We start from the raw sequence: 27,603 nt of genomic DNA, 5'->3' as shown, positions 1-27,603 counted from the left end.
CCTTCTTGAGTAGAATTAGCCACTGGTATAAAACGTTTAAAAAAAAAAAAACACTTTGGGTCAGTAGATTTGCATCTCATGCAGGTATTGCAGCACAGGCAGAACAGGATGCTCCTGAGTTTGAAAACCAATGCTTAAGTCAGTCACATCAGAAAAACCAGTGGGAAAATCTGACTCAGTGGGTTAAAATTGGAACTAAGCTAAGGGGGTTTGGAAACAATGATTTATATGGCATGACTAGACTTCAGTCAAGACAAGACATATCATTTACTTCGCCCCAATACTGGATGTCTTTATTGTTAGACCAAATAACTTATTTTCTTGCCTAAATGATGTATCATTTTCTTCTGTTACTTTGAAGCTAGCATTAGCAAGAACAAGGAACAGCTGGCAAAACAACATTATCCAAAGTTGAAGTCTGTACTTTTTTCCTTAGCCTGGATTCATTTCAGTCAGGGAACAAATCCCAGTAATCAAACAGCTTGTTGTGAAGGTCATCCTGCACTGCAACAATTAATAACAGCACACATATATGTATAGGCCTGTGTGTAGTTATATATAAAGAGAAGTATTTATATAGATTGTAAGAGTAAATAGATCAATTTGTAAAAAAAATTAAAAGAAAGCACCTCCTCATTCCCAATTATCTGAAATTTCAGTGGACTCTGAAAATTGTATCATCAGAAATAAGGGCAAGGAGCATCACTGAGGGAGGCCCCAAAGAATTAATTGCAGGCAAGTATGTTCTGATGCAAGACTGACTTCAAATGTAAGCCATATAATTTTTAAACACATGAAAAAGCACGACAGGCTATTAAGTCTCTCAGTACAATGGAACCCAAAATTTTTTGTTTAAATTCTGGCAGTAAATGTTTGCAGAGAAAAAAAATATTTTACTGCTTTGCTGAACAGCTTGTATTTCCTGAATACATTGAAAATGAAAAATTCATCAGATGAGGCTACAGAAAAAAGCCGCAGACAAGAAGCACAGTTCAGGAAACAGAATGGGAACCATGTAACAGAATAGGAAGCCATTTGGAAAAAAGGGGAAAAAGGTATTTGTGTATATGCTATAGGAGTGTGTACATACATGTAAAAGTACATTTACTAAAATGAACTGTAAATTATTCATAAATGATTCCTAATCATAACACAATTTCTTACTTAGTCAGACTTAAATGAAGATAAATCTAGAAGAGCATGGGAATTAGTTCTATTTATAAACCATCACACGCCTTAGACAATTAGAAAATGAGCTCTTTGTGTCCTTTTAGATATTTTAGGGCTATGGACGAAGAGGAGCTTGTATCGATTCATTGCACATTACACCACTGGAGAAAAAAAAACAAAACACTATTTCATTATAAGGGTTTTTTCTTTCATGAGCTCTTGGAATAAATGGTTATTCTAGATGCTGTTCAAATGGGTTAAATTTTAGTGCAGTGCCTGTTGCGGCAGTGGTAAAGTGCTTTGAAATCATATACCTTTATGAGCCCTATAACTTATATTAGACTGCCCCGTCTAGTTGGCTCCTCTAGTGTGGTAAGCGTGCGTCTGTCAGTGTATGTTTCTACATGCTTGCTTATCTACTGTCATCTTTCATCAGCCATTTCCAACCAGATCTAACAAGAGGAACCACAGTCACAATTTTGGTCAGAAACTATGCATGAAGGAGAGTTCTTTTGTCTATCTACCAAATACTGTCAGTTACAAGAGAGAGAAAGATGGCTTTGCCCTCATCATGCCAAACATTAAACAGTAGTAATTTGGTGTATCTCTGCCTGCCTGTATGTTTTGAGAGGAGGATTTCCAGATACTCAAATTACTTTAATTTTGCAATTTAGTTATTTTATAGCAACACATTTATGTCTGGTTGCAAGGCTAAGGATAATTAGTAAATACTTTAAAGAATGGCATCTAGTTAGTGTATAATATAAAAGGATAAAGCAGGTGCCTTCTAATTGTGAATTATAATCATCTGTACTAGTGTCTGGTGTGCCTAAAATACCATATGCTGATCATGCTCATAACTTGTTCATGCCCTCTGTTAACACATTCATAACTTGTTTGTAATAATGTCTGGGGAATACTTCATGAAGAAATACACTGCAAAAGGACAAAAAAAAAAAGAAAACGAACAAAAAGCTCACATTAGTAAGGTTCTGAGGCCAGTGTGGGGAGATGCACAGAAACGAACTCCTCCACACAGATGTGTTATGCTTGATCTGATTTCCCAGCCTTTCTCAGGACATTTGCACAGTATCAGTCTTGTCTTTATTCTGTTTATCAGGGGAGCACTGGAGCACTGATTTCTAGGGAGCTGCAGCTGGTCAAAAAGTTTCACTTCAGTGAAGGATTTTTTAGTTGGGAAAATAGACACACTACAAAATATCCAGCCCGTTAGCTACGAATAACCAAATCTCTTTAACTCAGACACATGGCTATGAGCAACTGAGAGCAGGGCAAGTTTTAATTGCAAATAAAACCATTCAGATTATATATCTGCTTTCATACAAAAGGTAACTGTAGCCTAAATCTCCTCGAATGTATTTTTTGTGATTAAGCCTCACCACTGGCATCAAGCTCCACAAACTAGCATCAGGATTGCTCCTTTCACCATGTGTCTGGCCAAGCCGGTCAGCAGATGATATCCCTGACACTAGCATCCCACTTCCCCTACCTCTCACCCAGAGCCAAGCCCTTGCAGTTACACCGGGTGCACAGGTGTTTGTAACTTGTCACTGAGAGGAATAAGTATGGGTGCTAGTTCATTTAGCATTAAGCAAATTAGATCATTTATAATTAATTGGCTGCAATTTGCTGAATTCTAACAGGACAAAAGATCAAAAGATTTTCTTCAGAAAAGCAGGGGAGGGTGGCAGGGAATAAGACAGTGTGAAACAAAAGCTCTCAGCCACAAAACAGGGAATGCTGTAGCAAATTGGACTGGACTGAGACACCTCCTGAGCTAACTCCTTCTTCTGCAAACATGCTAGAAAATTCATCAGTAAAAATTTTGCATGTATTTTTAGGACCTCAGCCAGCTGCTGAGGGTATTCAGAGCATTAAAATACTCATACAATATTTAGTATTGACCAAGCCAGTCAAACTGTGATGATCTGTTCCCAGGAAGTGCGTGTGTATACATCCCTTAAATTGCTATTAAAATGAAAATGCATTAAAATGAAATTAATAATGAGCTCTAAGATACTAGAGTAAATTGGATTTTATAATGGGAAAGACAGATGCAGTAGGAGAGTCAAGTCAAACGAGCTGCCTAACAGGAAACTAGCAGACCTCTAACCTTCCAAAACTTACATGAAAACCTGAGGTTACTAGGTCTGGATTTAATGAGAAAACTGAAAACACTATAAGGAACTGTAGCTGAAACATAGCAAATGGACGGTATTGTAGTAGTGTGAGGGTTAGCAGGTCTATAGTTTGATGGAACTTATAATGAAGTTTGCACATTCCTATCAATGGTACTATGACTGCAGCCTGCATTTCTGGTTTCATCCAGAGGTGACATCTCAGAGCGGCACACCAGAAAACAGGAAGGAGGGGAGGTTAAATCACAGCATAGTGACCTCAGGTTATCGTACATGCAAGCCATGCGTTCTGCCAGCCCTGACAGTGCCAAGGTGAGTAGCATGCCAATGGGAGGAAAAGGTATTTGAGTGAGCAAATGGGAACATATGGGAACAAATTGCCATGGAAGAGCAGGGACCTGATGGTCACAAAGATGTGAGCTCTTCTCTGCATTGTACAATATTTTTGTTTCACCAGCTTCCCTTGGGTGGGGGAATAAAACTGCAGTGTAGCCATTTGTTTCAATTAGTCATTTCCTTCCTCATTTTTCTTCATGCCCTCCAGTGATTTTTCAACAGGTTAATCTCTATATGAAGGCAATGTTCTCATAATGCATACAGCTAATACCTTATTTGCTGAATAAGCAAATAAGAGTTTCAAGAGGCACTGAGTTAGCAATTTCCAGTAACACATGCAAATTTTGAAGCCTAAGGTATTCTGACTATTACAAGCAAAGTTAGGTTTTCATTTTCAAGCATAGCCCTAAGTATTCCTCATGAATAGGAAGCAGAGCATAAAAAAAGCTCCAGAGTGGGTAGCAAAAACATTGAACTGAGCACTTCAAAGATGTCACCTTTTTAGTACAGCCAAAGATAATGTATGGTTTCATTTTAAAACAAGATACTGGGATATTTTTTTTTACATAACCTCAATTTGAAAATGTGATTTGCCCTCACTTTCTGATGTATTTGAAATTCTACATGACTTCTGGTACAGCACTGATTATCATTTTTTTTTTCAGTCAAAAGAAAAGCAGCACCTTGCTGCTCAGGTACTCCAGATCTTTGACATGTGAAGTTCATGAGTCACAGAGCTCATGGGAAGTGTGGGCAGGGGAACTGTGAGACAAATGTGCAGAGATATACAAGCAAACGGCCAGCATGACAGACCAATCTGCTAACTCCATTGTAGGCAAAGTGCAAAACAAGCTCTTGGCTCGCTTGAAGGTCCAGTCTCAGCTGGGGAGTCTTACTTTGATCTGCAGTGGGTTTGTTGGAGAAGCGGGTAAGGATGCTGATAGAGTAGAAAAGCATCATTGACTGAAAAAATGAGAACTTGCATATTGTCTCCAGTTAAATAATTTAGCAGCCACAGTGCCACATGTCCTGTTGTCTTCCTCACATAAAGACTTTAGGCATGTTAAAAAATGCTTTATATTTTTTCTGTTATAGTTTTCACAAACACTTTCTTCTCATTTTACATTAAATATCATGACTGTGCACAAGGCACTTTCAGGGTTTGACTACAGATACATATGCTTGTATACCCGTATATTCACATAAATATATGTATGTAATGAACATTAGGAAAACATCTTTACCTGCATGACATGCCCATATCAACTTAGATTCAAATCTGTGTCATTTGGGGATAGAAAAGTTTGCTGTTCTATGAAGATTTTTTTTTTTTTTAAATGAAGCAATATTTGCTTCACCTAGAAGAAAACATAAAATAAAGGCTTACGTGATTTGAAACTTTTTCAGTTACAGTCTGTCTAAGATAATCTGTAAGGAGAAAAGTCTTAACCTTATCCCATTTGAAATGGATAAAATACTAAACCTTAAATAGGAGGGATTATCTGGAAAGTCCTGTGTCACCACTCATAAATGAGTGAAGGAAGTGTTGCAGATGAGTGATTTAATGGCTAAATTGCATAACATTTAATAAAGCTGCTTCCCCATGAATAATCTGTGTGTCTTCTCGGGAAACCTGGACAGCCGGAAAAGCACTTTGTGATCAACCAGTTCCTGTCCTTACTGATGACTTAGTATTTAACGTTTAAAAACCATGCTGCACATCAGAAATGGAAAACATATAGAGGCTGTTTCTGATAGAGCTGTACACACCCATTCTCCCCTCCTGCCACTCATTTTAATGGCAAGGATGGGTTTCTGCAGAATGCGTTCCAGCTCACTTCTGGAAGGTAGATTAAATATTGCTGATGGTATCACTTTTTGCATAGTGAATCCTAGACCTGCAGAGACAACCTAATTAGTTTCATTCTTCTGCAAGCATTGTCAGAAATATATACATAATTGCAGAATTTGGGAACAGAAGGAACATGGACTGACTCCTGGCTGATAGCATTTAAAATGTCCTCATTCACTTGTAAGCAGAGCAAACACAGGAAACCACTAGGGTAAGATGACTTACAGGTTTGGAGTACCACTTTACAAGGATCTTGCTATCAGTTATGTAGTCGAGTTCATCTCCAAACAGCTTCATAGCTACTGAGTGACACTGTAGCTCAGTTCAGTCTCTCCCAGGATTTGTGTTATTTACACGAGGCACTCATGCTCTCAGCTCTTAACATGATCTGGGTTTCATTTTGCTACACTGCAATACAGAGAAAACACAACCCTCACAATGAGTGACAGCTGTAATTTATGTCCTTTATCCTTTTTGCCTACAGAAATGTGTGCCAATTATATGCTGAGTACCAGTGAATGAAACCATCACAAAATTGTCATTATTTAAATGGCATTTATTTAAATTGATAATTATTTAAATGCCAATCAATTATTTAATTAATAACCTTATTCAATTGAGGGTTTTGTGGTGTGTTTTTTTTTTGGCAGAAACGTGAATTAAGCTGCACCATTTTTGACCACATTGCCAACTGAGGCAGATGGTTTGGCCAGAATGCAAACCAGTTGGGAAGGAACTTTTCTAGTCTAGTCCTCAACATCTAATGCACTCCTGGACTTTGCTCTTGCACCAGCCTTTGCAAAGCGATGCTGCACAACACTGGTCGGAGGGTTGATGCTCTCCAGCACTTCTCACTTGGCCAAGCTGTGTGTGTGTGTCTTCAAAATTCTGAGTCAATCCAGGATCCTTGCTCAGTCCAGCAACATAAAAAATGGTGAGGCATAAACAGACTATCACCACCTGCCGATGGAGGTAACCAATGCACTGCATTCTCCGCATAGGAGGACAGGATATATGTAAACATGAAGCACCTATCACCCTGTTGATAAGCGTTCTTTGGAATCACTCTGATGGCAGAGGTAAGATCAGGAGTCTACCTGTCAGCACCTCAGCACTTCTGTTTCCAACCAATTTTAAATAAATAAATAAATAAACCAAGACTTTGCTGCCCCCCTGGCTGGCGTTTAACACACTGCTACTCCATCAGGGTAGGAGGGAGACCTACTGTGAATGACAACGATTCGCACGGTGACATCTCCAGCTGTGCTGCAGAACAGCGCAGGTGTCACAGAAGGGCAGTGGGACATGCGGGCTCAGACCCGATACCAGTTAGTATGTCTCAGAAGCAGGGATGTCCTATCAACAGAGAACAAACCAACTCTGTGCACAAAGCTCTCACTTTCTGCACTTAATGCTGAGTCAGTGTGCTCTTCCAAAGTTTCAAAAGATTACCAGACAGATATACGTGTCAGTGATAAATACATCGTGTCAGCTGGGGAGGGGTTTAGAATGGGTAAAGTATGGAGAGAAAGGCATCTTACATTTCCAGCACTGCAAAGAATGCTGTAAGTCACTGCACATTTTCAAAAGTTTTATCTGGCTTCTGTCCCATCTTTAGTACATCATCAAAATGAATGTTGGCTGGCAAAGGGTTAGCCTTTAGGAAGGGAGAATCCAGGCCAGCAGCTTATATTTAGAAGCAGTTAGGGAGCTGTTATCTACATTAATATCTCTCAGCAGTATGCCTACCAGTTTTCTAGGCTGTTTCAAACACAAATAACCCTCGCAATTGCTGCTATAATTTTCTTCTGTAATTCACTTGCATAAGGTCAGCACCTGTTCAGGTTTTGATGTGGTACCACTGTGGTAACATCTATAAGAGCCAAAAACATCAACACCCTCTGTCCATTTTAACGATGAATGTAAAGACTAATGATGCCTCTCAATCTTTACTACATTTTATTATGTTATAAAAACTACTTTATTACTAAGTGATTGCTTACCATATGGGAAAAATACCGTACTGAATCTTATATACAAGATCTGTGTTGCTTACTAGAAAGCTCTATGTTCCACTTGGATTTTGACTGAAAATAAGGCATGCTGAGAAAACCTAGAGGTTATTTATGTATCATAGAGGCTAGCAGATGGAAATGGCAGTATAAAGCAGAAGCAAAATCCCTGAAGATGGTACAATCTATTACAGCCAAGCAAGTCACTGATTTTAGGCTGTGGCCCTACAAAAATCTAGGTCCAGCTCTGCTACTACATATATCTGAAGACCTGAAGAAAATCAAGTCTATGTCTGCTTGTGCCTTTCCACTTTCACATTTCATCTGTCCTTAGATACTTACACAGTAACTCCCTGGGGGTTAATCTGCATTATAGCATAGCAACAGCTAAAAACATATCAGAAAATTTTTATTTCTTATGGCTTAGGAATGAGCGTTCTGGCTAAACATTTTGTTGTAATAATCCAAGAGAAAGTGAAGAAAATAAAGGACTTTTTACAACTTTCTGCACCATTGCAAATCATAGTAGAGAAATATGGTTAAAAATATACCCCATTCAAAAAAAAGTGAACTAGTAAAGTCCCATATTTTATAAAAATATATTTTGGAAAATGTATACATTGCAGGCTATTTGTTATTAAAATGCATTATTAAATAATAAAATATAAATACAGTAACATAAATATAACCATATCAACATAAATCTAAAATAATGATAAAATGTTATTAAATAAACTACGAAACGTTCATATAAAGTTACTGTGGTACAAATGTCTTTACAAACCCATTTTGTTTTGTGCACATGATGTCTAGAGAGAAGACTGTAATTCTGCTTTAAGGACAATAAATCACTCAGAAACATATGTACGTAACACTGTACTTATAGTATTTCTAGGACATTTTGTAGTTTTTGTTTGTTTGTTTTGCTATGAGAACATTTCACATCATAAAAGAGAGTACTTTAAGTCACTGACCAGTCAGCTGGTTTTATACAGAGTCTAGAAGGCAACTTAGTGCATCTTGCTTTAAATCTTTTTTTATGCAGTAATTCAGAAAATAGATGTGCTTACTGCAAGGGGTCTCAAATTACAGTTGATAGGACACACTCCACATGCTGGCTGTACTTCACACCTGAGAACAGTTTGGTCAATGCACTGAAGCTCTGAGGAACACAATGTCAGCACCACCTCACTTTATTGTGCTCATTAGGTAACAACCATGAGACACACATTGCATGGGACTGGGAACAAGCTGAGAAGCCTGCCTTGCTCTCTATGGCTTTGTGCCCTAACATAGTTTATTCAAAGTTTAGTTTAAAGCTGAGAATATGCTACTAGTGGGAAGTTGTAGTGTCAGACCCATTTCTGGTCAAACAGTAAAAGCAGCTCCTCAGACAGTAGGACACCTCCACCTGAAAGATGCACACTTTGATAGGGGCATGGTATTCATCTTCAGAAAATATGGGTTTATAAGAATATGTAATTTAGGAAGAGATGCAGATGAGTCAAAATGAAAATGTAAAAAAAAAACTCATTTAGGAGAAGGAAATCTTTAGGAATAAATTCAATTAAGGTCAGCTTTCTATCTTTCTGTGCAAAAAAAAAAAAAGCCTCTAAAGTAAGGGAATGCCAAACATTGGTACGGTTTTTCTTATTGAGAATATTGTCTTCTCCAAACACTTCTAAGACTTCAAACCTCATGTAATGACATTAATGGATAAAAAAGATTCACCAGAAAATGCTGATTGCTGTAATGTAATTCAAGTTTCTTTGGATGACAGAAGCCTTTTAAGGTTGTTCTGAGCTACATACTTGTAATTCCTAATAGCCCAGCTGGAGAAGTGAGAAGGTTAATGTATGCTCAAGTAATGTCAATTCACATTGTGACTAATACAAGTAACCCACACAGAATAATTGTATTAACTGGAAAGTTCATTTTGTAATAGCCCTCAAGCAACTTCCTTGGGAAATTCAGACTAGCTAGAGTCACCTAAGAGCCATTAAAAAAGGAAAATAACTTCTTAAATGGCCATTTAAGAAACAAAATTATAAGTCTTGTGGGAAGTGGACTGAATAAATTTAAAAGATGCTCTGAGAAATCTGACATTTTCAAAGGCAATTATATATGCTACACAGGTTTATTAAAATTGATTGTATATTCAAGAGCTGTATACACCACTAAGATCAGCAATGCAAAGGGAAAAGCTCCTTTTTAATAAACTAACTCCTTAAGGAGTTGTTTTGCTTCTTTCATCACTCACCATAGCACATTCTGTTCCTTTATCTATCTGTCTGCTTCTTCCTACAGAAAGAGTAGAAAGAACAAAAGAAATGAGAATATATCATGCAGATGCATCATTTCTTGCTTCTTGCTTATTGGCCATGCAGCCTCCTCTCTCCTTTGCCAATACTTTCAGGATGGCCACATTCCTGTCCCCATGAAAATTTGCATTGTTGCTATTTTCCTTCCTCTTCCTTCTCTTTGGAAATGCGTGCCTTCTGGTTGTCCCTATTGTCTCTCCTTGAGCAAGACTGGCACCGCAGGTCCTAATGATGGCTGCCTATGCACCAGGAACATCTTTTATGTCGACTCCATAGTAAGCTTATCAATACCCAATAAAAGTAGCTGCATCAAAAGTTAGGCAAAGCGGCAAGCACGGTAGACTGTTGGACCTCTGGGAAACCTTAAGAAATGGTCTATAGGGAGAACAGCTGTTAGGCTCAGTCTAACTAGTAATCTCACTGTTCTGAGTACCTCCACACCTTGAATACTGTGTTCAGTTTTGCGACCCTCACTACAAGAACATTGAGGACTTGGAGCATGTCCAGAGAAGAGCAATGAAGCTGGTGTGGGGCCTAGAAAACAAGTCTTATGGGGAACAGCTGAGGGAACTGGGGTTATTTAGCCTAGAGAAAAGAAGGCTCAGGGGAAGACCTTATCGTGCTGTATAATTACCTTAAAGGAGACTACAGCAAGGCGTGGATTGGGCTCTTCTCCCAAGCACCAAGTTGTAAGACAAGGGAAAGTGGCCTCAGGCTGCACCAGGGGAGGTTTAGGTTGGCTATTAGGAAAAATTTCTTTACTGAAAGAGTTTTGGGGCATTGGAACAGGCTGCCCAGGGAAGTGGCTGAGTCACAATCCCTGGAGTCTTCGAGAAATGTGTAGATGTAGGACTTAGTAGCATGGCTTAGTGGTGGACTTTAGTACTAGGTTAAAGGTTGGACTAGATGATCTTAGAGGTCTTTTCCAACCTGAACGATTCTATTATTCTATGATCATGTCACAGATAAAGCTTTCTCTGATACAATCTTAAATACTGTCCTGGCCACTGGTATATTTCTGGGACTGAATGTTCAATGGACCTGCAGGCAGATTCAAATATTATTCCACCCTCCAACATTTTCCAGTGATTTTTGAAAACAGGTCTTCACCATGGGCACAATAAAAATAACTTTTTAATGTACACACATTAAAAATACAGTGTTATTTTAAAAAAATCAGAATAAAAATATTAATATCTGATCTTAATGGTAACGTTAAACTGAATTCTGCACCAATGTGCATCACCAGAAGGCACTGGCCAGAAGTGACATCAGCTTATTTCTTTGTTCTGGGCAACTTATGGATACATAATATTTACAAAACTAATGATTCTTTACTTATACGAAATCCTAATTCCCTCCAAATTAACCTTAAGACCTATGGAAAACTTCCATACCCATGTAAAAATACAGAGTTAGGACCACAACTAAGAGAACAGCCTTCCTAACACTGTGACCTGAACAAAACAACAAGGTGAACCCCAAGTTTCAGCCGTGCCAAAAGCAACTGTAGTCTTCTCAGATAAACAAAGTGTCCTGGAAAATAAACCTGAAGACACAAAGCCAAAACGACCAAGATAATTTCCCAATATTTGGGCTACCTTCAGCCAGCAAATAGAATAGAATCCCTAATGCTTACGGTTTATAAAATTGCTTTGTGACTCGCACACCATGCATGCACTCAAAGAAAACTATGCAAAAAGCAACACTAAAAAAAATAATAAAAACTTCAAAAATATTCAGTTATCAACCTTGTAAATACCTTTTTAATTTACTCAGTCCATTTTCCACAAGATTTATAATTTTGTTTCTTAAATGGACATTTTAGAAGTTATTTTCCATTTTTAATGACTCAGATAGGAGGCTCTAGTCAGTCTGAATTTCCCAAGGAAGTTGCTTGAGGACTTCGGGTGGTTTTACCCTGCTGGGCAGCTGAACACCACCACAATTGCTCTCTCACTACTGCTCCTTAGAGAAAAAGGGGGAGAAAATATGTTGGAGAGGGCTCAAGTATTGAGATAAGGACAGGGAGACCACTCACCAATTATCAGCACAGGCAAAACAGACTCAGCGCAGGGAGGTCAATGTAATTTATTGCTTACTAGTAACAGAGTAGAACAGGGGTCCCTCCCATGGGATGCCATCCTTTCCAAACTGATCCTGCAGGGGCTTCCCACAGGCATCAGCCCTTCAAGAGCCGTTCAAGATCTCCACAGGCCGCAAGGGAACTTCTGCCCAGGCACCTGGAGCACCTCCTGCCCTCCTTCTGCCTTGGTGTCTGCAGGGTTGGTTCTCCCTCCTCTCTCTCCCAGCCACTGTTACCCAGCACGTTTTTTTCCCTTTCTTAAATCTGCTCTCCCAGATGCACAACCAACATTGCTCATTGGCCCAGCTATGGCTAGCAATGGGTCCTTTTGGAGCCAGCTGGAGCTGGTTCTGATCTGACGTGGGGCAGCTGCTAGGCTCTGCTCACAGAGGCCACTCCTGCAGCCCTCCATTACCAAACCATTGCCACCAAAACCCAATGCAGGACTATTAGAAAACAAACTTTCCAGTTAATGCATATGTTCTGTCTTGGTGGGTAGACAGGGAAAGGTGGCAACAAACAGACTTTCTTGTTGGCTTGGTTGTGCACAGTTATGGTGTGCCAGAAATCAGGAGAGGGTCTTCTGACATTGTTTAAATGATGTTTTAAGATTGAGATTTATCAAAGACGTGGAGTTGGACTTTGTGTCTGTATAACCATCCCCTCAGGTTTATGCATGGGGCACCGTCCCCTTCTAGAAAGCATTGAGAAACATTGTTCAGAAAACCCCAGGCTTTGACCGTTCAACGAAAAGCAAACATTGCTCTTTGATGCATATAGGTATAATACCCACTGTGATATATGATCCATACTTTGTCAGTGAGAACAGAAGAAAGATTAATATATTTGTCTCTCTGCCCATTTTGCTGCCAGCTGAAAAGATGAGAATCATTTTTAAATATTTGCCTTCTGGTGGGAAGATCATTCAGCTCAAGACATGCATCTGAATTTGATGAGCTTTCCTGGATATGTACATTGCACTGAAAATAGCTGCCCAGTGTTTTTTATAGCACAGTCACAGTAAATAATGACTACAAGTAGGAAGGAAAACAGCATTACTAAAACACATAGCTCCGCTAACCCAGGAAAAGGTCTGATGCTCTTCTTGCTCACCTATGGCAGGGTGCCTGGCTCATCTAGTTTCCTCTGCTGCCACATTTTCCTGCCTCACTTGAAATATTTTGTCAGTCTGTCAGCAACCAGTGAGTACTATTGAATGCTTTCATTCTCACATTTCTGTGCAATGGCCACCTGTCACAGCACAAATAAAAGCCTTCTAATTCCCCAGACCTGGCAATTAAAATCCTTAGCATTTATTGAACTATAGCTGCATGCACTTCTCAAACAAGAGTAAGATGGGGATGTTTTATCTTGATGTAGTTGCCTGCAACTTTCCAGCTCAGTGGAAATGCTCAGTGGGTTCCCTTGCGATGACTGACATGTAATAACACACATCTACACACTCCAAAAGAGAAGGAGGGAAAAATTCATACTGGAAGCCAAAGGAGCAATTTGGAGAAGTTAGGAAATTCCTCTGGCAGCTGGAGCAACATGACATTAACATCTGCAGACCATCAGCCAGGCTGTGGCCCTCCACTGCCAGTGGAGAGCTGCCCTCAGCATGGTCCCCACTCCAGTAATCCATGATAGCCTGCACGGAGGAGAGCCAGAAGGGCTTTCTGCTGGGCCCTGTAGATGAGCAGCCAGCATGCATGCGCTTGTGACCAATGTCAGACATGGTTGTGAAAGAATGGTTTCAGTCTGGGGCAATTGACTAGATATTCCTGGCTATCACAGAATCACAGAATGGCTGAGGTTGGAAAGGACCTCTGGAGAACAGCTAGTCCAACCCCCTGCTGAGCAAGATCACCTAGAGCACATTGTGCAGGATGGCATCCAGGTGGGTTTTGAATATCTCCAGAGAAGGAGACTGCACAGCCTCTCTCGGCAACCTGTTCCAGTGCTCTGTCACCCTCACAGTAAATGACCTGGGAAAACAAGCTATAGTTATATGCCCTTTTCTTAATGGACTTGCAGAAACAACATTTAACCTCTACTGTTTTTCACATTTTTGTCCTTTTTCATGTCAGTGTTCTCACATTTCAAATAAAGGTCATTAAGTCTAAGAATGTCTTTGCGCACAAAGACAAAAGCAAGATATTTTAAAATAAGATCTACTGGCATCAGAGGTGACAATTATTGTATCATGAGATACAAAGATGAGGGGAGAAATCCTGGCTGTCTTCTGGCAGTGATGAATCCAACTAATGTGACACACACACACACAAAAAAAAGCAAGAATGATACAGCAGCTTAGAAGAAGCAGAAAATGCAAAAGCATTTCTCTATAAAATGGGGGAATAATGCCTGTACTGTACCATTGCTGCAAAGAAATATATAAAGATAACTCCTGCGGGGGCTCTCCATGGGCCGCAGCCTCCTCCAGGCCACATCCACCTGCTCCACCGGGGGCTCCTCCACGGGCTGCAGCGTGGAGATCTGCTCCGTGTGGGACCCATGGGCTGCAGGGGGACAGCCTGCTCCACCAGGGGCCTCTCCACAGGCCGCAGGGGAACTGCTGCTGCCTGCCTGGAGCACCTCCTGCCCTCCTGCTGCACTGACCTTGGGGTCTGCAGGGCTGTTTTTCTCACATTTTATCACTCCTCCATCCCAGCTGCTGTTGCCCAGCAGTTTTCTTTCCATTTCTTAATCCATTTTATTTCAGAGGGATTCTGAAGAATGAAAATCATCATAATGCAGTGGAGAGTTTGATTCAATGTCATACATTAACAGGTGTGACATCTAAGAGCAAAGCAATAAATACAGCCAAAGTACGTGATTCACTCAGGGCTTTAGTTTCATGAAAGTATTTACTTGTTTGAAGTTAGACCTGTGCTGAAATGCCTTGTAATATAGCAGCTAAGAATGAAATGCATTCTTTTCATATCCAAAAAACTAGAAGTATTTCTGAAGTTTCTTACAAAGTTGCTTTTCCTACTGAAATACTTTGGCAGTTATACACTTTCCTATCCTGTCTCCCAGGCATTTGGGAGTGTTAAGTAGCTGTATTTCTTGGCTTTTTAAAATTATTATTACTATTAATATCCTTTAGAGCAGAATCTTAACTCTGAGGCTAAGCACAATACACAGAGATTTGTTGCCAGCTCACTGACATGCTCACGCTGAGCAACCAGTTCTGCTGATGCTGACATGAAAAAAAAATAACGTCCCCAGCTAACAGAGATATATTGTTTATTAGCTCACTGCTGCATGTACGGTGCAGGTTAATGTATTACTTTCACTTGTGAGAGCAGCAGAAATTACAAAAAAAACTTTTTAAAATGGAGTAAAGGTTCTAACAGTAAAATAAAAGTAACAAGTACCATTGCCTTTTAAAACAACAGGCATGACTTCTAAGGGAAAGGGGCTGCTTTAAATAGCCAAACTATTTAGGCAGGCAGGCACTTTGCAGGAAAGCAGGGTGACTGCAAACTGTTCCATTTATGAGCAGGAGAGCTGGGCAACCTGAGGAGATAATTGTTTTCACACTCTGCTGAAAGCTTCAGCTGCAAGGAATGTTTTCCCTCAAATGCCCATGCTTTGTCAAATCACCTTTTTTTCTGTGAAAAATGTTTTCTCGGGAAAATGTTGTGCTTTTTCCACTTCATGCCACGCAACCAAATTGTTAGGATCTTCGCACTTAGGGTTTATTTTAATGCCTTGCCATATGAAATGTTTCTAGTTTAAAACAAAGTGGTCTGATAAAAAGGAGGGAAGAGAACATTAATACAAGCATAAAATACTCAGTTAAGTGACATCTCAGCTAACAATGGATAATTATAATTATCACACAGGTAAGTTTTATGTAATTAAGAGGAAATCTGAACATGTCTTCAAAGCTAATACAAAAAACACACAGATGCCTTTTCAAACCAACTGTTATTGCTTTTCTCCTTGCACTTGTAACTTTCCATGCTAATGCAAAAATCTTCTAACTGTGACAACGGCTGACCATACGTTAAAGTCTGGTTTACATAAAAAGAGCAATTAAAAATCGTGGTCCTCATTCCAATCTTGCTTGTTGTCCCTACAAAATAAATAAATACATAAATAAAAAATGGTAATTCTTCTTTTCTGAGGAGGAATTTCACTTATCTGCCTGTTTCTTTGACTTATAGTGTCAGAGGGGGTTCTGAAAGCTGTTTCTGTTCCCTTTCAGTTTTTTATTTTTAATGCAAGTGACATGCAGTGGAAAAATACTCTTAAAAGTTGGGAAATAATATTGAGAGGCAATTTTGCATAGAAAGCAGTCATAAATTCAGGTGAGTCCCTTCCAACTCAGCATATTCTATGATTCTATGATTCTACCTTCTCATACTTTCTCTTAGGGTTTCAAAAAAAATGCTAGGGAGTATTCTCATACAGGATTGTGTGCACTTGCTACTGATTTATTTTTAAATGATATTGCTCTTCCATACAGAGTGAAGAGACCTTTCCTTCCCATGTGTTCTGCAAATACTAGAAGGGGCTGCCTATGCTGGGGAAAGAAAATTTGGACTGCAGATAGGGACAAAAACAGGTAGCACACTATGTCCCTTTTTCATATGTGAAAGCAAGTGGGAGACATGGAAAAAAAAGACAAACAGAAAGGTAGGAAAAAATTCTTCAAAGTCTGAGTGCACATTGCCACAGTTGCCACATCCCTCGTGGCAGCGCTATCATGTTGGGATAACAGCTGCCCGTCAATGATTTGTTATAAATGCCTCACCAAAGCACTGCCTAACAGTGCATTCTGCTTTGACACTGTTGTTCTAATGAACAATGCTGCTGGAAAATGTGTCATTTATATCTAGTGACTATTGTGTTTACAGCAGTGCTACCTTACATGATGTCATCACTGTACATCTAGTATCTATGGCCAGTAATGAAGGCGCTCAGTAATAGCCTCTGCTAGAAGACCAAAAAAGTCTAGGCTTTACTGATTCAATCTTTCCCTTGAAAAGCATTGGTAGTTCTGGCATGTTCCAGTTCATGCCAAAGAAGGTTTACTCATTTTAAGAAGGTGCTTGAAATGCTTTACTTATGAATCGGAAAACTCTCCATTAACCAGAAGGGTTTTTATATATGGCAGGTAACTAATACAAGTACATGATTTTTTTTTTTTTCTGAGGGATGTTGTCTTTGAATGGGAAAAAGCTTTTATTTAACTGTGCAATATAGACATGCTCAGTGTGTTTGCCTGTCAAAATCAAGGCTCAATGCTTCATTTCAGGATTGTCTCACTAAGAAGGTGTATATTTTGATGCTATGGACCCATTAGTACATATTTCGTACTGGCCCCATGTCTAACACGAGTATCTGAGAACCAGTTCTGCCTTTGGCTGTGTAACAGTGATGTGAAAGCTACAGCCAGAGACAAATTGTGGGCATTGTTCTTTTAGAAGCTCAGCGCAGCATTCAGCAGAGGCAAGAGGGTTCTACTGAAGTGATTTTGAAATGAGACATTTTTAACAGAGATCTGAAACCTTACCGGCTGTAGATTCGTGTTCTTAAAATGAGGGCAGACATTGCCAAGCTATGACAAATAGTTTTACCAGCTAGGAAATGCTGCAGAGAGAAAAACACACTGTTTTTCATTAGTCTATGCTTTTATGTATAAAAACCTACATCTAGAAAAGATTCCAGTGAGTCACAAGCCTAGAAGTACTGTGAGAATTTAGGATGGAGTCTTTGCACGCACCAACGTTGAGATGCTCAAGTAACTGGTGGTGTCATCATCAGGCATAGCCATCTATTTTACAGCTTGCTTTATCACGTCTCACCTCTAGTGTATTCTTCGTGGCTTTATGTGCAGTTGTCCCATGTTGAGGTCACCTCACAATGATAAAGTCATGCCAGTGCCACGGCAGAGGCAAAAAGGAATTTATCTGACTATATTGTTAAATAGCCAGGCATGTACTCACCTGCGCATGGAACAGTACCAAAAATATCGCTTCGTGCTCGTGACCACAGGTCAGCAGGCAAGTCAGATCTGTTTTTCAGTCAGATGGCAAGGAGTCTTTTGGGTGGGTACTTTGTGGTAATCCTTTCCCACCTGGCCCACTCGAGAGCTCAAGGCAAAGATGAGCCTTTCCCGTGAGGCCAGCAAAGCCCTCAACAGGCTCAACTCTTCCACCTTCTCCCCACAGTGAGAGAGAAAAGTGGCCCTGCTGGGGGCACTGACTGCACCAGTTTGAAATGTACCCTTCATAAAGTTATATAAGAGATCACGTAGGAGGACTAAAAGTAATAAACTGTTAAGATCATTTGCTAAAACACAGCTTCACTTCAGCTGCCACAGACATAAAAGTCCAAATTACTCCATAGATAGAGATCATCAAGGGCAGAAAAATTACAAAATGAACTGAAACATACCCATTTGGTGTCTGCTGTCAGTGAAAGTGATGCTAAAAAGGATATGGAGTTACAGCCACAAGAGTGCAATCTCAAAACTATGCGACAGCCTCAGCAAACAAAGGCAATTAAAGATAAAAGAAATAATCTATTAGCAGGCTGTGGTGGTGGGAATAGAATGCCTCATTTGTATGAATAAATGAACAAGAAAAAAACAGAAGAGTTTGCTTCTCTTTAGGCAGCAGTTAAGTCCAAGAACTAGGAAATCTATGGATTAGCAAGAACTAAAAAAGTTTGTACAAAGGTTTGCAATCACAAACATGAATAAAAGCTGGGTGACAAGTGGATAGAGAGCAGTGGAGAAGGACTTGGGGGTGCTGGTGGATGCTCAGCATGAGGCAGCAATGTGTGCTTGCAGCCTAGAAAGCCAGCCACACTCTGGGCTGCATTAAAAGGCGCATCCAGCAGGTCGGAGGAGGTGATTCTCCCCCTCTGCTCCACTTTCATGAGACCCACCTGTAGCACTGTGTTCAGCTCTGGGGCCTCCAGCAGAAGAAAAACGCAAACCTGTTAGAGTAGATCCAGAGGAGGGACACAAAGATGATCAAAGGGTTGAAACGCCTTTCCAAAGACAGGCTGAGAGCTGGGAGAAGGCTCCAGGGAGACCTTATAGCAGCCTTCCAGTACTTAAAGGTGGCCTACAGGAAAGACGAGGAGAGACTCTACCAGAGAGTGTAGTGATAGGACAAGGGGTAAAGGTTTTAAGCTAAAAGACGGTAGGTTTATATAAGATATTAGAAAGAAATTCTTCACTGTGAGGGTAGTGAGGCAGTGAAGCAGGTTGCCCAGAGAAGCTGTGGATGCCCCATCCTTGGAAATGTTTAAGGCCAGGTTGGATGGGGCTTTGAGCAACGTGGTTTGGTGGAAGGTGTCCTTGGCCATGGCAGGGAGGGAGGGGGAAACTATACAATCTTTAAGGTCCTATCCAACCCAAACCATTCTATGATTCTATAAACATCTAATTTTCCAGAATATCCATCACAGAATTGGATTATTTTTTTGCCCATATTCTGAATTGAGAAAATTTGGATTACACCGCAAAATTCATTTGTTGATGTATACCCTGAAGAGAGAGGAAAATGTGACTTGAATGGACTGCTGTGGATTTGGAAAGAATGGTGAGCTGAATCTGCCCCGGAATGTCTGCCTCCCATCCAAACACCTGACTCTTTCTTGAAGCACACCTACAACACTGCGGCAATTTTCCTGTTCCGTAGCAAGCTGTTTTAGCTTTCCTTTTTTATATGCCCATCCTTTAGACAGCCTGGGAAGAATAACACCCTAAGAAGTTGTCAAACTTGAAAGTGCAGTAATTTAGTACAAAAATTATCTTTAACTATTTTCACTTGACGTCCATACATGTGATGTTTCTGTCATGCCTCGGGACCCTCCAAGGTCCAACACTGTCTCACAACTACAAATTCAGTCCAAGCACCCGTTAGTCTTAGGTTTCATGGTTTATTATAATTTTCTAGTAGCTTAGCTGGTTAAATAACAGAACAGCATTGTAGCTTACATTAGCAGCTTCAGAAAATTAAGCATGAAACTAAAATGCTTTCTGATGTTTCTCACAAAACAGCAATAGCACCATAGCAAATTTGAAATCTACTGTATCTTCAGTTTGAATGGCATTCCTACCAGATAATTTTATTTGGACCAGAAATCCCACGTTTATTTCTCCTCTGTAATTCAGTTAAATTGTCTTGAGTCATAAGTTTGCCTATCATCTTTAGCTGATTAAATGTTAGGCAAAGCGTCCCTATCAAATTGTCACAGAAGAATCTGCAGTAATACTGCATTATCATTGTTGTGATACTACTTGTCAGGTGTAATTGAACAGTTACATTACTACTGCTGTTGCTTTGGATGGGACTGAGAGGTAGCTCCAGGAAAGAAGGAGAGGAGATTGTCAAGATGCCTGCATTGAATCAGCCAGAACATGGTTACAGCACTACAATACTTAATTCAAGAAGATCCCAGAAACCTTGTTGAAACATTATTTCAACATTGGAAATGAAAAATGGATCAAAGTATCTCTCCCCCTGCTCATGCTCTTTCACTGCTTTTTTTTTTTTTTAATTGGAAAAATAGATTGCTGCTCTTTATATCACCACTGAGTCTCTTATTATCATTTTTGCACTTACAAGTCATAAGTAAGATGTATAGATTGTTCTTTTCTTATGCTATGTAGCTGTAATAACATACATATTTACTTATACATAAGAAAGATCTCCTTATTAAGATAACGATCTTGTTATCGTAGTAACAACCTTGTTATCTTAATCATATCCTTGCCTCCCGTGGCTCTAACATTACAACAAGAAAAATTCTCCTCTGTAAAAAGTCCGTGAGCTGTTTTCTTTAATCATGTAGTATTGGTTTCACTGAAAACAGAATATAATCCAGCAGGCTGAAGGTGAAGTTATTCCAAAGAGTTAAGTGGACTCATTGTCAATGTCCATTTTAGATCAGCACCACTGTGACACCCACAGATTTCCAAGGGGAGATTCATGAATGCAAAGCCTGTTTTAATCTCTGACAGAGATGGAGGAGAGTGCAATCCACCACCAATTCAAAGACAATTTTTCAAAACTAGCTGCTAAAAAGTTTACTGAGTAACAAACCACCAACAGAAGTCATGCAAAGAAAGAAATCTGAAGCAAGAAATCATGACATGCTATCTGAATTCTGAAAATAATTAAGGCGACTATGTTACATCAAAAATGTATATAATTTCTTCATGAGATATCAGACATTGTGGCAAGCTGTTTACATGTACTTACATAACTCAACATGTATGTTACTTTGACAAGGAAGTCATTGAATTGATTGCGTTACATTGAGCCAGGAAATAAGTTCCTCTCTTGTCTTTGGTGTGGGCCCCAGTTTGACAGAAGCCATTTGGGTCCTCCATTCAGTAACACTATACAAGGTCTGTGGGAGAGCAGCCAGCCTCAGTCTAGAGAGCCACAGTTCTGGCTCTTTGAAGCTCTTCATCTTCATTTTAGTGGTATCCAAGTTAAATGAACCATGTAAAATGGACAGGAGTAACCATTAAAAAAAATGAGTGACTATATCCAATGTAAAATACCAGTTGAATTTTGGTTGGCTGGAATGAAGAATATTTATTTCCACCAAAATTGCATGTACTATATTTAGTGTACAAATAAATGGTACTAAGAATTCAGGGCAGAGATGAATAATGCCATGATATAAAGTTTATTCATGATAAACTTTAACGTTCCTCTGTCCTGGTGTCATCACTAAAAATATTATGTCAATAATACACCTATGAAATGCCTCCTCAGATATATTAAACCTTAAAAAAAAATGTTTAAAAGCTATTCAAAGGTGTATTAGGATAATAATTTTTAACATTTAAAATTGTAAATTACTACATTGTATTTTAACAATTTCATACTGAAAGAAGCTTTAAAAGAAAGCACAGAAATAATTATAATCTCTGATCATCACAGATGAGTTGTTGAAAGGTCTGCTAACACAGATGATCATGTCCCCCAAAGGACTAATAATAACAAGTTTTTACATCCGTGATTTTCAGTTGCCGGTCTCTTCCAGTCACTTTAGAATGTCTCATAGGAGTATAAAGCCAAGAAATTAATTTGTTTTCACAGAACATTTATTCCGCATTATTCTCTTAATGATGTAAGGCTAACTACTGACTCTGTCAGACTGTTATCTCTAAATCAAGATGATTTATTGAGACTCCACCAACCTCAGTAATAAAACGCATAAATCTTAACTGAAACAGCATGATCAGCACAATGAGAGTCTTAAGTCATGCCTATGAACTCAAGCTAATTTCTATATTGCTACAGTGCTTTTTTCCTAAGGATATGAGGAATACTTATGAGTCTCCCTCCTCGTACAAATAAACAACTATAGCTGCTAGGTAACCCCAAATTTCAGCTGCTCCCAAACAGGTGGAAGGATGGTCCCTAGTTAAAATTCCAGATGCTTTTTAAACCGTCTAGCCTGAAACATGGTAAATCTAATACAGGACTATTAATATTGCAAAATAAAATAGTTTCTTCCTCAGACAAGTCCTTCTGCAGATTCCACGCTTCATATTAGTAGTTTTTTCAAGGCCAGAAGGATGAGGTCAACTACTTGGAAAAATGCCATTATTTGCCTGAAAAACTGTATGTAAAAATTAGGTGCTGAGTCAGCAAGACCCGAGCATCATTAGAGAACTTTTTCTACAATGTTAAAGAGCAGCTGCAGATCATCCTCAGTATCTCAGTCTGCGTGTGAACCCCAATGAAGGACCCAGCTCAAGATTTGTAAAGCTTATGTTTGCAAAAGCTTAACCCCAGAGGTCTGCCAGATCAAAAAGCACAGTGGGGCCACCATTTCTTTTTAAATCTGCAGACTACAGTTACTCTCAGGAGGGCCCAAACATAAACCTCAAAAAACCACAAGGCTGCACAATGCTCTCCAGCTACTATTTTCCTTTCAGGGTATGAAATAGGGATTGCTTTTCATGCAAGCCATAAAGTCTTTAACAGAAATGAATTGTACTTCACCAGCAAGCTTGGGAGCTGAACCCTGCAACTCTGTCTCTTTGGCTGGAGCTCTCCAGCACCACTGCAACCATGGCACAGACACTGAAGTAGACATGAAGCCAAACAGCCACCTGGGTAAACTGGATAAAATAATATTTTTCTCCAAGATTTCTACCACTTTGTATAGCATTATCTACAGCTGTGTTGGAAGTATGTCTTATCACTCCCTCTCATCAAAAATCTAAAGCACAGTCCATTTTCAGATTAGGAAAATTATTAGAAACAATGGTTATATAGCTGTTATGCTGCATTAAAAGGCACATTTTTTTCTGTCCTTTGTAATTATTACAAAAATTGCGTTTTTGCATTCTAGTGTCTTACAAGTACTTCATACCAACTCTTTGGGTGACAACGCTATGCAATATATAAGACTAGAAAAATCATTATCTTAGTCTGCTGCTTTACACCCCACACGTATACTCCACAGAAGAAAATCTTTTTACGGAGAAGTTCTTCTGGTGCTCATACAGTGGGGCTCAGCAGAACCATATTATAATAATGATGAAAATGCCTCTTGCACAGACAAAAGGTGTGAAAAACTTTACTGAGGAAATTCCCACCAAACCAACCTGCCTTTCTAAAATGAGGATGCTGGACTCCAAAACACAGGGGATTGTGGAAACTCTCTTTCACCCTTTTTCTTCTGTATTTACTTTCCACAGATGTGCTTGTGATTGGTCTTTAAAAACATGTTGTTCACTACAAAAGAAAGTGCTCCGTGTAGTATCAAAGACACTGAGATCACTTGGGAAGTCACGTCTTCTCATGTTAAAACAACTGCTCATCTATCACAATATTTTTGTTATATATGCTTTGATGAAAGTCTGTATCCTGAATTACCATTTAAAAAGCCATTTGCCACCTTCTGAATCATGAGACTGAGGTGAGAGAAGTCCTTAGGACTCTTTTGCTGATATGCAGATTGGAACAGGCACATTAACCACTTTATCTCCATTTCCATACTCTTGGAACATATAGCCCTGCTCTGTGCATGTCTTGCTGACCAAATGCTTGTACAAGGACATGTAGTGCTTACTGACACTGCCAGATGAGCACTTCACACATTATAATTGCTGCAACTGGATCATACCAAGGATCCCTCTGACAGCAGTTGTCAGCAAGTGTGAAAGGGTTGTAAGAGCCAGGAGCATGCAGAGCAATACTTCCACCAAAACACCAGCTCCTGAGCATTTCTATTTTTAAGCATCTCGGTGTGTTAATAGGCCCTGGCAGAACTCTCTTCCCTGAATGAGCCAATTTCCTCTTGAAGCCATTTAAATGATCGGTCTCTAGTGGCCAGCAGCAATGAGTTCTGCAACTGAATTACAAACCATACGAAGCAATCCATTATTTTCATTTAAACCTGCTACCCAGTAATTTTACAGCATGCCTCATAACAGCGCTGTAGGAGGACTAACAAATAAACATTCCACTTTTCGCTAACATTTATCTCATTCTATGCAGACCATCTCCTCCTGATGCTGAGGAGCAGTGCCCTTGTTAATCTCTCCTGGCTTGGAAGCTGTTCCTTATCTTTGAACATTCAACTGTCCTTCTCTGTACTTTTTCTGTAATTATTATGCTACTGCTAGCATTCTAAGTCATAGCAGAAATTGAAAAGCTATGTGTTAAGAAGCAGCATTTCATTTAGGACATTTAAACAGGCCATTTAAAACTGAGTTACATCATGTGGAATTAATCACCTTCTGCTTTTAATTAACTGCACTAATGAAAAGTTGCTTGAAAAATAATGGACTGTGACAAGCAAGGTATTCAGTGGCTTCATTGGATATTTTTGCTGGGATCCCCACACTGCCAGCACACGTGCAAGAGGACAAGAGGAAATCTGCATCTCCTGTAGGTTTTCTTTCTGCCCCAAATCATGGTTAGGCATGTCTCCAGAGGTGCCCCAGGTCACTTCTGCTTTTTTTTTAGCTTTGCAGGGTTGATGTGGGTTTACCTGCAGATGCCAAAACATGATTCTAGTCTGAGTCCAAGGAAAATGCAGTAAATAAGAAGTAGTTCTGATAGTTATGGAAAAGACTGGCATCAGATAAAACCCTTGCTTTCCTGCCTCTTCTCACAATCTTTCTCAAAAACTTTGGAAAATTTCGAGGTGTTCACATAGGCTTGGAGGACAAAGAGGCTGAGGTTCCCATTCCTGTTGTGGCACCAGGGCAGGGCCATGAGGGAGGCTGGGGCTGCTCCTGGCACAAGAGAAGTGCACGACCATGTTGTTGGGGGGCAGGGGAACAACTGCTCCCCTCCATTCCATCCTGGCAAACCTGTAGGTAGGGGCAGCAGGAGCTTCCCAGGCCCTGCTCTGTTTTTGGAACCCCCGTCACCTCTCCTTTAAGGGTTCCACATTGACATTGCATATTGCTCTCTACAACTGCCCGAGAGGAAGGTATGGCGAGCTGGGGGTCGGCCTCTTCTCCCAGGTAACCAGTGACAGGACTAGAGGGAATGGCCTCAAGTTGTGCCAGGGGAGGTTTAGGTTGGAAATGAGGAGACATTTCTTCTCAGAAAGAGCAGTCAGGCGTTGGGACGGGTTGCCCAGGGAGGTGGTGGAGTCACCGTCCCTGGGGGTGTTCAAGGAAAGATTGGACGTGGTGCTTACGGACATGGTTTAGTGGGTGACATTGGTAGTAGGATGATGGTTGGACCAGGTGATCTTGGAGGTCTTTTCCAACCTTAATGATTCCATGATTCTATGAATCTGTTCTATGACACTTGTGGAGATGTTGACAGGGAGCACGCAGGGTGAAGGAGAGCGGCTTGCAATCTCTTCCACACAGTTCTGCAGTTAGTTTGCACAAATGCAAATGGCTAATCAGTGCCAAATTATTTTTCTCTCTAACGCTAGTTTTTTTTTATTTCTGTCCTGACAAGCTGTTTGTAAAATGTACTGCCGCGTGGCTATATTTATAGCAGATTGCCTAGCTAAGAATGGCGTAACGTTTTATAAAAGACAGGCCAATAACATACAAATGGCAGAGATGTTTTCTTTTTGCTGAAAAGAAAGGTTGATTTTACTTATCAGTGCAAAGGAAATTGATGCTGTCACTTATAAATGCACCCATCTTATTTCAAATCTCTGGGAAAGGAAAAGAGAGAAAAGCCAGAGATGAAAAGACAGAGTCCATTGACCAAAATGAAAAATAGAGTAGTCCCTGCTGCATAATAATGATAAAGTTGTTCTGAGAGCTACTGAATATTTTGAATCCTGTGAGCTTCATGTTTTCTCCATCACAAAAGAAGGATTGTCCACCATTTTTTCACTTTAAACAGCTGCTATGTTTCTGCGCTACATGTTGAGTACGAGATGGAGACAGAAACTAAACCTGAGACTTACTCTGCTTTCAGCTGAACATGCTGGGTTTCACTGCAGGCAAAAGCAATGTCTATTTTTTTTATTAATTATTTGGTTTTTTTTGTTTTCTTTTGGTTTTTTTTTGCTAATATATACTGTTCACAACTGGAATTGCATATAACCCATCTGTACACAATGACATGGTCACCACTGAAGAGGTGAAGTCGAGAACGTGACGAAGGTGGTGATGAAGAAGTGAAGTCTATTTAATGTCCAATTAAACAGGAACAAACACATCTCCATTAAGAAGAAGCATTCACTGCTGTTTGACTAAGCACCCTATACTGACAATATTTGTCAGGGAGTAAATTTAGACTACCATTTTCCCCACTAAAGCAAGCTTGACTGTACATTTAAACACAGAGCATTAATGATGATTATTCTTTGGCCAGCTATTACAGAAGCAGCAAAGCTTAAAACTGGACTGGATGAGATCCACAGGGCATGAAATACCACTGCATTTTCATTAATTTGTTAATGTTGATAAAGCATTTTCTGAAGAAGAAAAGTGACAAGTATGATAATTATTATCAACAATAATTTCTTTCTTCAGGTTGTGGCCAATAATGCCTTCAGTTTTAAGTCTAAGTTAAGCACTCATTAGGTTTTGTTAGCAAAACATTAAGTACAGCTAAACAAGTACAGCTCAGTACTTCCAGGTTTGGTTTGGTTTTATCTGAGCGTGTTTTTTTTTTTTCTTAAACATGAGGCAGAAGACATCATCTTTATGTGTTCAGTGAAGGGCTTCATGACAATTTATTAGTTAAGGTATATAAGAGGAAGCTCAGTATGAGACTAGTTATTTGAGAGGATCTACTTAAACAGTATATGTTAATAGGCTGCTAAAGAGTAATTTGGGGACTGGAGAAAGGATCTGCTGAAGTTTCTTATAGCCAAGCTTAGAAATAAATATTCATTTCATATTTATGCAATGGTATGGGTCCAAAAAAGAAAAAAAAATGCTGGCAAGGAACAATTTGCTTCAGTATCTGACGAAGAATTAGAATATGCTGCAGGAAGAAGCAGGTAATTTTGAGAAATATGGTCTAAGAAATTAGCTTAGTTGTACAGTGAAGCCGTAGAAGAAGGTAATGCACTTAGGAATTGCCAACCAAATTTTCTGCTTTATTTAAAGTTATCATCTGCTGGAACTCACAAAAAAAAGAGAAAGACAATGTGAAAGTAACAATGAACAAATATAAGCTACCCTTGTAATAAATAAATATATATTTTTCTTGCCTTTAAATTGTTTAGA

General features: G+C 39.6%; 1 protein-coding gene across 1 annotated transcript in view; it reads right to left on the bottom strand.

Annotated features, from left to right (window-relative positions):
• Positions 1–27,603, bottom strand: part of MSH6 (mutS homolog 6) — a 95,942-nt gene that overhangs the window by 50,966 nt on the left and 17,373 nt on the right. The window contains exon 4 of the mRNA XM_083827811.1: positions 5,743–5,925. The gene's annotated coding sequence lies outside the window, so the exon portion shown is untranslated. The remainder of the gene's footprint in view (positions 1–5,742; positions 5,926–27,603) is intronic.

This window comes from Anser anser (genome assembly GCF_964211835.1).
Source record: "Anser anser genome assembly, chromosome: 3".
In the NCBI taxonomy this organism is placed as follows: Eukaryota; Metazoa; Chordata; class Aves; order Anseriformes; family Anatidae; genus Anser; species Anser anser.
Note: the sequence above shows the minus strand (reverse complement) of the source record. Positions and strands in the feature narration are given on the sequence as shown.